This window comes from Perognathus longimembris, chromosome 19, assembly GCF_023159225.1.
Source record: "Perognathus longimembris pacificus isolate PPM17 chromosome 19, ASM2315922v1, whole genome shotgun sequence".
NCBI classification, from domain to species: Eukaryota; Metazoa; Chordata; class Mammalia; order Rodentia; family Heteromyidae; genus Perognathus; species Perognathus longimembris.
Genome location: NC_063179.1, coordinates 23,233,784 through 23,243,056, shown reverse-complemented (window position 1 = coordinate 23,243,056; position 9,273 = coordinate 23,233,784). Strand labels below are relative to the sequence as shown.

The 9,273-nt window shown below is 39.2% G+C and overlaps 1 pseudogene; it reads left to right on the top strand.

The window, feature by feature from the left end:
* The first annotated feature begins 4,945 nt into the window (after positions 1–4,945).
* LOC125367561 lies at positions 4,946–8,318 on the top strand (annotated as a pseudogene).
* The last annotated feature ends 955 nt before the right edge of the window (positions 8,319–9,273 follow it).

Here is a 9,273-nt window from a genome sequence, read left to right as displayed (position 1 = left end):
TTTCTTCCTAAGATGCTGTGAAATAAGTATGTCAAGAATATTTAATTATGCACATGAGTGTAATAATAAAGGAAAATTGCTAGTTCTCTATAAATAAAAAATGAATGAAGCATAGCTCCGTTGTTTTCATTTGAAGAACATCTGAAGTAATGTTACTATGTTTACATAGATTTGTCTAAAGAGGTCCAATCTGTTGACAAATCCATCTACTTTTAATTTCTTTCTGAACAGAAAGAAGATTCTTTTTCATTTCATTTCATTGTAAAAATATGAACGTGTAGGGTGTGACTATTTAGCACTAGACAACATCCATGATTCAGGAATTAAGATGGAAAAGATCAGTTATCTTTGTGGATAATTTTGTGCTGTGTGTGTGTGTGTGAGAGAGAGAGAGATAGAGAGAGAGAGGGGAGGGGGTGGGAGGGGGGGAGAGGGGATTACACCAGTTCTGGGGCCTGAACTGAGGCCTGGGCACTGTCCCTGAGCTCTTTTTTCAAGGCTAGTGCTCTACCACTTCAGCCACAGCTCTAGATCTGGCTTTTTAAATTTTTTATTTTCTTGGTGGTTAATTGAAGATAAGCATTTCATGGACTTTTCTGCCTGGCTGGAGACATTTCTCTAAAGATTTGCTCAGGTGGACACATCACTGTTCTTTCTGCTGTGAAGCATCCAGCTCTCTGTCCTGCTTTCTTGAATGCCTGATTATGCATGTGACCGTGGAAACAGCAATCATGAATAGCTGGTATTAACTCCATCTATACAGCTTTAATTTTGTATCTTGTTTTCTTTCCCATTAGTAATGACCAGTATTAGGAAAGCTCTTTCTTGATTGGCTACATTGGCAAGTTTATGCTTTGAGACAGTTTAAAAATATTATCATATATGAATTGTTCAATAGGGTTCATGGTGATCTTTCCATACATGCATATAATGGTTTTGCATCATGCTCACCCTTACTCTTTCTTATCTTCCTGTCACTGGCCCATCCCTTTGTGAAGCAATCTTAATGGCATTCATTATGCTATTTTCACATATGCGTATTACGCATATGTATAGCAATCCTTTTCTTCTCCTCTTCCTGTTGCCCTCACACTCTCCCTTTTATATCCATGTTATTTTCTTTTTTGAGGTCTATAGTCTGCACGTGAGTGAATAATGGCAGCTCTTCTAAATCTGGCTAATGCCCTGTAACATGATTATCTCTGAGTCTACCCATTTCCCTGAAAATGACATAATTTCATTTTTCTTTATTGCCAAGTGATACTTATGTGTGTGTCATATTTCCTTTATCCACTTATTGGTTGACAGGCCCTTTGCCTGCATGTATATTTTGCCATCTCATGTTTTTGGTACTGATGTTTGAACTCAGGGCCTTATGCTTGTTAGGCAAGCACTCTATTACTTGAGCAATAAATACCCTTACCCCTTTTTGCTTTAGTCACTTTTCAGACAAAGATCTCATGAATTTTGTCTTGGACTATTCTTAAACTTCAATTGTCCTAACTATCCTCATATATAGCTGAGATGATAAAATGCTCAGTTTATTCTTTGAAATACTAACTTTTTCCCATGCAGGCTTTGGACCTTTGTCCTCCTACCTCTCACAACTAGCTGGAATTATAGACATGAACCACTGAACCTAGGATTAATGCTATTATTTGTACCTCCTTTATGGCAAAATATTGAACATTTCTTCATGTGGTATTGACTACATGTACTTCTTTTGAAAATTATTCAATTCAATGTCTCATTTTAATTGAATTATTTGTTCTTTTATTTGCTTGTTTTTAACTATGTATATTGTATTGTTTAATATGTTTAATTTTAACTAACTATATTTTAGATATGAATAGTAGACAAAGATTTTCTTCTGTTCTGTAGGCTATCTCTTTATTCCAGTAATTATTTCTTTTTGTATTTGGAAGCTTTTAAATTTGATGCAGGCCTACCAAAAACAGAAGACCTAGAAAGAGTTCATTTGCTGAGTACTATTTAATCAATCATGGATTGGCTTCTCTCTGGAGTTTTTGTGAGACAATTTATATATTTTCAATTTATATTTTGCTAGCCCCTGTAAAACTGATATTCAGAGTTGCTGGGCACTGCTAGCTCACGTTTGTAATCCTTGCTACTCAAGAGGCTAAGATCTGAGAATCTTCCCTTGATGGGGTTAGAGACCCAAATGTTAAAAGGGGTGACGCTGATCAAGAGGCACTGCATTAATAAATTTCTCTGTTCAATGGCAATTTCTTTGTAGACCTACCTAAGGAAAACCAAATTAAAAGAAAAATAAAAAGAAAGAGACCCAAGCCAGGTGGTCATCATGAACATGTTAGAACACAGCAAGAGGACCAGAAGCTGACCTGTTTCCAGCTTGTAGAGCTGGAAGAAATACATTTCTTTTCCCTAAAAACTACCCATTCTCAAGTGTTTGGTTATAGTAACAGAAGAAAGACTAAGACAAGATTGTATATTAAAATTTGCTTTTTATAACTTTTGGCTTCATACCACAGAACTGCACTGTAATTAAAAGGGCAATTTGGTCATATAGGAAATGGCATAACACCAAATCAAAAGTGAAGACATTTGAACATTGTGTTAACAGAGTGAAAAAAGAAATGAATTTAGCAAATGCTTGTGTAAATGTGCCTACATAGTTCCGTGTCAATGCTCTTTAATCCGCGAAGTTCTCAAGCTTAATTATACCTGTTTTCTATTGAAGCTACCTAAGTATATATAGCAAATTTTGTGGTACTGCCATTAGTAGGTGAGTTATTATACTGAGGTGTATGTATAACGAGGATATATTTCAATACTTTTCAAGTAATATAGGATTGGTGATGCTAAATCTGAGTTGAATTCCAGGAAAGTAGGTTCCCACGTTACAGCTTACTGATAATGCTCAAGGGATTTGTGGCTAAAGGGTTGATGACCAAAATTCTTTGACCTTTATCTGTTCTACTTTGTTCTTAAGTGAAGAGCAAGGGTGTAAGACAAATCTAGAGTTCCTGAGATGCTGAGTAGAAGAAAGGTACAAGCATGCTGTCTCCTAGAGAACTGGTACCTAAGTATTTGTTGATCCTCCACTGTATGTATGTATGTATATATATATACAGTGTCAGGAACTGCTCAGTTATTACTCAGGGATGCATAGCATCAGCACAGTAAATGAAACATCAAGTTCCTAAATGCTCAAGTGTTGAGACAACAGTTGCTCTCAGAGCAGCACATTGTCTTCCTGAATGAAAGCCATCCCTAGTCTTCAAAGGATTATTAGAGGAATGATCTTATTTTCTCAGTGACTGAAAGCCAGCTGTGAGGCACTTCGTACAGCTTATGCTTCTTCAGCTTCTCTCTCTTCCACCTTTGGCGTTCCTACAATTGAATGAAGTGCTTTTCCTGAAATGGCAATCACTATTAAATCCATTAGCTGGAAACCAAAATGTTTCCCTAATTGTTTAAAGTCCCATTGTGAAAAGGAAGTCATCATTGATTGGAATAAGAGGAGAAACAATTCAAAGTTCATGATTCTTTTCCTTTGTGTAAACACAGTCAGAAGAGACTCTCAAAGTCATCAGATTTACTTCTCGCAAGTGTTTCATTCAGTTCTACAAGTCCCTGTCTGAATTCCTTTGTGCCTAGTCCTTTCTTAAATTTTGTTTTTTGTATATACTGGGTATTTTTTTCTCACTTACTTTTCTTGTTAGGCCCTTTTTAAAAATAGTGCTTTGTATTTTTGCCTGGTTTTCACATTTTTAAATTAATTTCCAATAATTTCTAATCCTTCTGTGCCTTTTTTTTTTACAATTTTCATTTGATCCAGTTAAAGACTTTAAAAAAATAATTATGTATTTATTGTCAAAGTGACGTGCAGAAGGGTTACAGTTTCATACATAAGGCAGTGATTACATTTCTTTCTTTTTTTTTTTTTTTGGCCAGTCCTGGGGCTTGGACTCAGGGCCTGAGCACTGTCCCTGGCTTCTTCTTGCTCAAGGCTAGCACTCTGCCACTTGAACCACAGCGCCACTTCTGGCCATTTTCTGTATATGTGGTGCTGGGGAATCGAACCCAGGGCCTCATGTATACGAGGCAAGCACTCTTGCCACTAGGCCATATCCCCAGCCCCCCAGTGATTACATTTCTTATCAAACTTGTTACCTCTTCCCTTAAAAAAATAGTTGACTGAACCCTGATCCTTGACTATAGCTCCCATTGTCCTCTTCTTTCCAATAGCAATTTCAGCTGTCTTTAAGTGCTAAATTTCAATCATTATTTGAGATATGTAATCCTCATTACTTCTTTTTTGGGCTATGGCCTTTAGCTACGTATCTCCAATTCTTAAAACAGTGGCTGGCATTTAGTAAATGACTGTGAATATTTCTTAAATGAGTAGATGAATTAGGTGCTATTCTTCTGTGCCTCATCCAAGATTTACTTTAGCTATATAATTTCACCCAAATAAAAACCAGTTGAAATGAAGAGCGTTGTAGACGGTATCTTTATTTTATTTACATTTTAGGCCTCTAGAAAATCCTTGCTTCTTTCCTAAATGGATCAGAAGTATTGTACAATTTTTGAGCAAAGAGGAAAATTTGTTTTTCACTTAAAGGTGTGAATAAGCAGATACCCATGAATCCCAATGTTTATGTTAATAACCAGCTAATAGACTGCTGGTTATTGATAGTTCTAAAAGGTAGTTATATACAAATATCAAATCTTTATTTCAGACTCTGGCTATTTGTATTAAAAGCAATTTCATTCTGTTTGTAAAAGTTTTGAAATGAGAGACTATTATTCTGGGAGATCTACACAGGTATGATGAAAATTATGGGTATGTCATCATGTTGGCTGCAATATTTAAATTTCCTTTGTTCATTGATTGTACAGCTTGCTCCATTGAGGGAAGTGGTTGTGTTTGATAATATAATATTGAATTTTACTTGACATGGTAAAATATGGACCATCTGATTTCCGTGCCTTCCGCATTGTTGGCATACAGGTATTATCAGATTCCTAAGAGCTTTGTGTTACATCTTAGAATGCCAAAATACTTGAGAGAAGAATAAATAGAGATAAATTCCCTCCTTCCAATTTAGCAGTAATTTAATAGGAGGAAGAATGGCCCTTTACCAAATGCTAATCGAAAAAAAAGATCCACAGGATTTTCACAGTAAATTATGTTTTAACTGATGATTTGTTGCTTGAACCAATACCATGTATTCTAGTGATTATCTTTAAGCTTTATGCATTACAAAATTCTTTAGAATAATAAATCTAGAGAGATAAATTACAAACCATTGAATCTACTTTCTAAAAACAATCTCTGCACAAAGAGGAAAGCCTTACCAAAAGATCAATAAAATGTAATTTGATACAATTGCGTGATTACAGTGTTAGAGAAGGTGGCTGAAGGACATCTTTGTGTGCAGCCACCTTGGTATTAACAATAAGATTGAGCAAACAGGCTGAAATGAAAGACTTCCTCTGGTTGCTTTTAATATCCAAGTTATCTGGGGCTTGATAATGCAATTTTTTGGCTCTATCTTCGTTTGTCTTACCACTCATAATGTGGCAACTTCCTTGAGGGCAAAGATGGTTTAAACTCAATCTGTTTAACCCAGAGAAGAAGAACAGTAGTTTCTTGGTTCTAGTATTGAATGAGATAGTTTGATATTTTAACTTCAGTCTGGACAAAAGGAAAGAAGAAAAACCACATATGCCAAGATGGAATAAAAATGAATTGTCAATATTTTCTTCTTAAAGATCTAAGAACAGAAATAAAATGTTACTTTGGATCTGATCATTTCTGACCTTTGAGAAATTGCTCTGTGAGCTCTTTCTTGTGCAGATACACACCATGTACAATTAGGCAGCACATATGGGATGCTGATAATATTCTGCCTTTATTCTAAATGCTTAGTGACTCACATAAGCCTTACAGTAAGCCTATGACATAGGTACTACCACTGTTACTATTCTGTGAATGAAGAAACAAAGGCATAAATGAACAGAGTGAAGAGTGAACCTGGAACTGAAACCAGTAAGCCAATAATATATGCTGTAGGGCTTTGTTCTTGCTTGGCTAGGCTTTTACCACTTGAGCCATATCTCCTGTCTGTAGGGTATATATTAATAGACTATCTCAATGAGTCCCTCTTATGCACTGAGATGGCTCCCAAGAATACCAAAGGAATCTCAATGCTTCTACTTCAGAAAAGGATTTTGAGTATTGTTTTCTGATAAACTGATATCCCAGGAAAGAGGGGGTATCTCTATAGACCTTATACATATGCATGTATGTATGTAGGTACAGACACTTGCCTGCATGTATGTATATTTGCTTTCCTAGTGACACCACTGTTACTTCCTGATGTCATTCCAGAGGGATCTCGTGTCTTTGTGAGCTACAATATTGGATGGTGTTTTCACACAAACAGCAAAACAGTAGAAACACTGCAACTTTGCATTAAAGAATGCTTTGCGTGAGTTTCTAACTTAATTGAAAAGAGTGCATGCTGATGGCAAATAAACAAATATAATACAATATTAATGGAATTGGTGGGAAAGCAAATATGCACTATTAACCATATCTTCTGTAAGCACGGCATAGTTGGGAACATATCCAAGAGAAAGTGTCAGTGTTGGGTGTACAGTTCATACAACACAGGCAATCACAATGCTTGCCTAAGGAATTCATAAAATTTGGGTAACTGGCTAGGCAAACTAAGATCTCTTTCCCATCCAGTGAGCTCCTTGCAGAAAGTTCTGGAGAATAGAACATAAATTCCTGGAATGAGATTTTAGAAGTCAGATCTTTTACAAGAAGAGAGAGAATGTGCTGAATGGACAAAATGAGAGAGGAAGAGCTTCTAGAGTACCAAGAATGAGTCAAGAAACTAAAAGAAGTAGAAAGGAAAAAAACGCCAGAGGGAGTTGGAAATTGAGGAAAGAAAAGGTGTAGAGAAGAAGAGAGAAGAGTGGGTGATGACCCACTGTCTAGGAAGGACCCTTTTGGGGGAAATAGGGACTATGAAAGAAAGTGGAGAAAAGCTCCTGAAGCTGATTCTGAGTGGAGGAGAGGCCCATCTGAGAAGGATTGGAGACGTGGAGAAGGGCCGGATGAAGAAAGGCCTCATAGAAAAGAGATGAAGATAGAACAAGGCATCCGGGGGATGGTGAAGAGAGAATCTTCCCTCAGGCCAGATGATGATCATATACCCAGGCGTGGCCTGGATGATGACAGAGGCCCTAGACGTGGTCCTGATGAAGACTGCTTCTCTCCACATGGGGGAGAGGATTGCCGTCCTTCCTGGAGCAACACAGATGATGACAGGCCTCCAAGACGAATTGGTGATGATGACAGGGAAAGCTGGAGGCATGGGGATGATGACAGGCCACTGACAGAGGAAGCTGGCGAGCAGCTGATGAGGACAGAGGACCAAGATGGGGCATGGATGAGGACCGAAGGCCAAGGTGAGGAGGTGCTGATGACGAGCGATCATCCTGGCGAAATGCTGATGATGACCGAGGTTCCAGGAGAGGATTGGATGATGACCCAGGACCTTGGAGGAATGCTGCTGCTGATATAATTTCCAGATGGGCAGATGATGACAGGGGGCCTTGGAGAAGCATGGATGATGATCAGATCCCCAAACGTGATGATGGCGTCATTTGTTAAACCATTTGTTAAACCAGGTAGATGGAGAAAGAAAAAAAAAAGCCAAAGAAGAGAGTTGGGGTCCACCTTGGGAATCATGACCATCAGAAAAACATGAATGGGATAGAGACAAGGAAAGGGACAGAGACAATCTAGATCAAGAGGAGAGTGACAAGGACCCTGAGCGAGAAAGGGATAGAGAGACAGAGGTGGGGATCATGAGGATCGCTGCAGAAGACCACCCCCAGGGATGAAGGTGGCTGTGCAAGAGGACCAGCTGAAGAGTCTTCAAGCTGGAGAGACTCAAGTCGCCGTGATGATGGATAGGGATAGGATGACCGTCGGTGTGAGAGAGATGATAGGTGCGATCTAAGACAAAGACGAGAGCTAAAGGATGATCAAGAGCCGAGAGGACTGCCCCTGCCATCAGAAGTAAGCTCTTGGACACAGTTCTGATGACAGGAAAGATGACTGGGGAGAAGAGCGAGATCAATCTCATCGTGTTCCTCACCCTGCTCTCTCAAGAGATTGAGAAAGAAACTGAGATCATCGGGAAAAGGAAGGTGACAAAGAAAAGGCCTCAAGGAGAGGTGAGAAAGATAAGGAGTCTCTTTGTCGTACTAAAAATGAGACTGATGAAGATGGATGGACAACAGTATGACGTTAAGTCTCAAGATGATGGATCCAAACTTGTGTTTTACATTGGTTTAACCACATTCAAGAATTATTATACTTGTGCTTCAACCAGTCTAAACTGGATTCTTTAATGTTGTCTCACCGTAACACAAAAAAGCATGAACTTGCCCCACTGGCTGCTCTGAAAAGCCATCTTTGCTTTTCTGGAGCCTCCTGGAGCCTCCTGGAGCTTCCCCCACCGCGCGCCTCCTTAACCACCACCGACTCTGGCAGCTCCCTCGCCCGAGTCCCCCCAACTCTTGCTTTCTTTTTTTCCTTGCTGCACCGGATCGCTGCACTGGAGGAGACAGCGAATGGAAGAGACGCCCTGCCAATGGGAGTGCAGCTAATGAGGAAAATGGGAACAAGAGGCGGATAATGAGGTAGATGATGCAGAAGAAGGTGGGGAGGAAGAGGAGGCGGAGGAAGAAGGTGATGGTGAGGAGGAGGATGGAGATGAAGATGAGGAGGCCGATGCAGCTACGGGCAAACGGGCAGCTGAAGATGATGAGGATGATGATGTTGATACCAAGAAGCAGAAGACTGATGAGGATGACTAGACAGCAAAAAAGGGAAAGTTAATTCAAAAAGGCCCCCATGACCTATACACCCTCCACTTCCCGTCTCAGAATCTAAGCCTTGGCATGGAGAGGCCGCCACCCACAGTGGGGAGCATCACCAAGCTCTCCATCACCCCACCAAAACCACAAGGAGAATTTGCAACAGGGGAGGAAAATACTAAAGCTTCCAAGGCCCTGCTGTTTTTCTTAAAAGTACTTTGAAAAGGAAAAATTGTTTGTATTTTTATGTACATTTTATATTTTTGTACGTATTTTTAGGGGTCAGCCATTTTTAATGATCTCGGATGACCAAACCAGCCTTCAGAGCATTCTGTCCGACTTCTGACTACTTGTAGTATGACCATGTTCATTATAATCTCA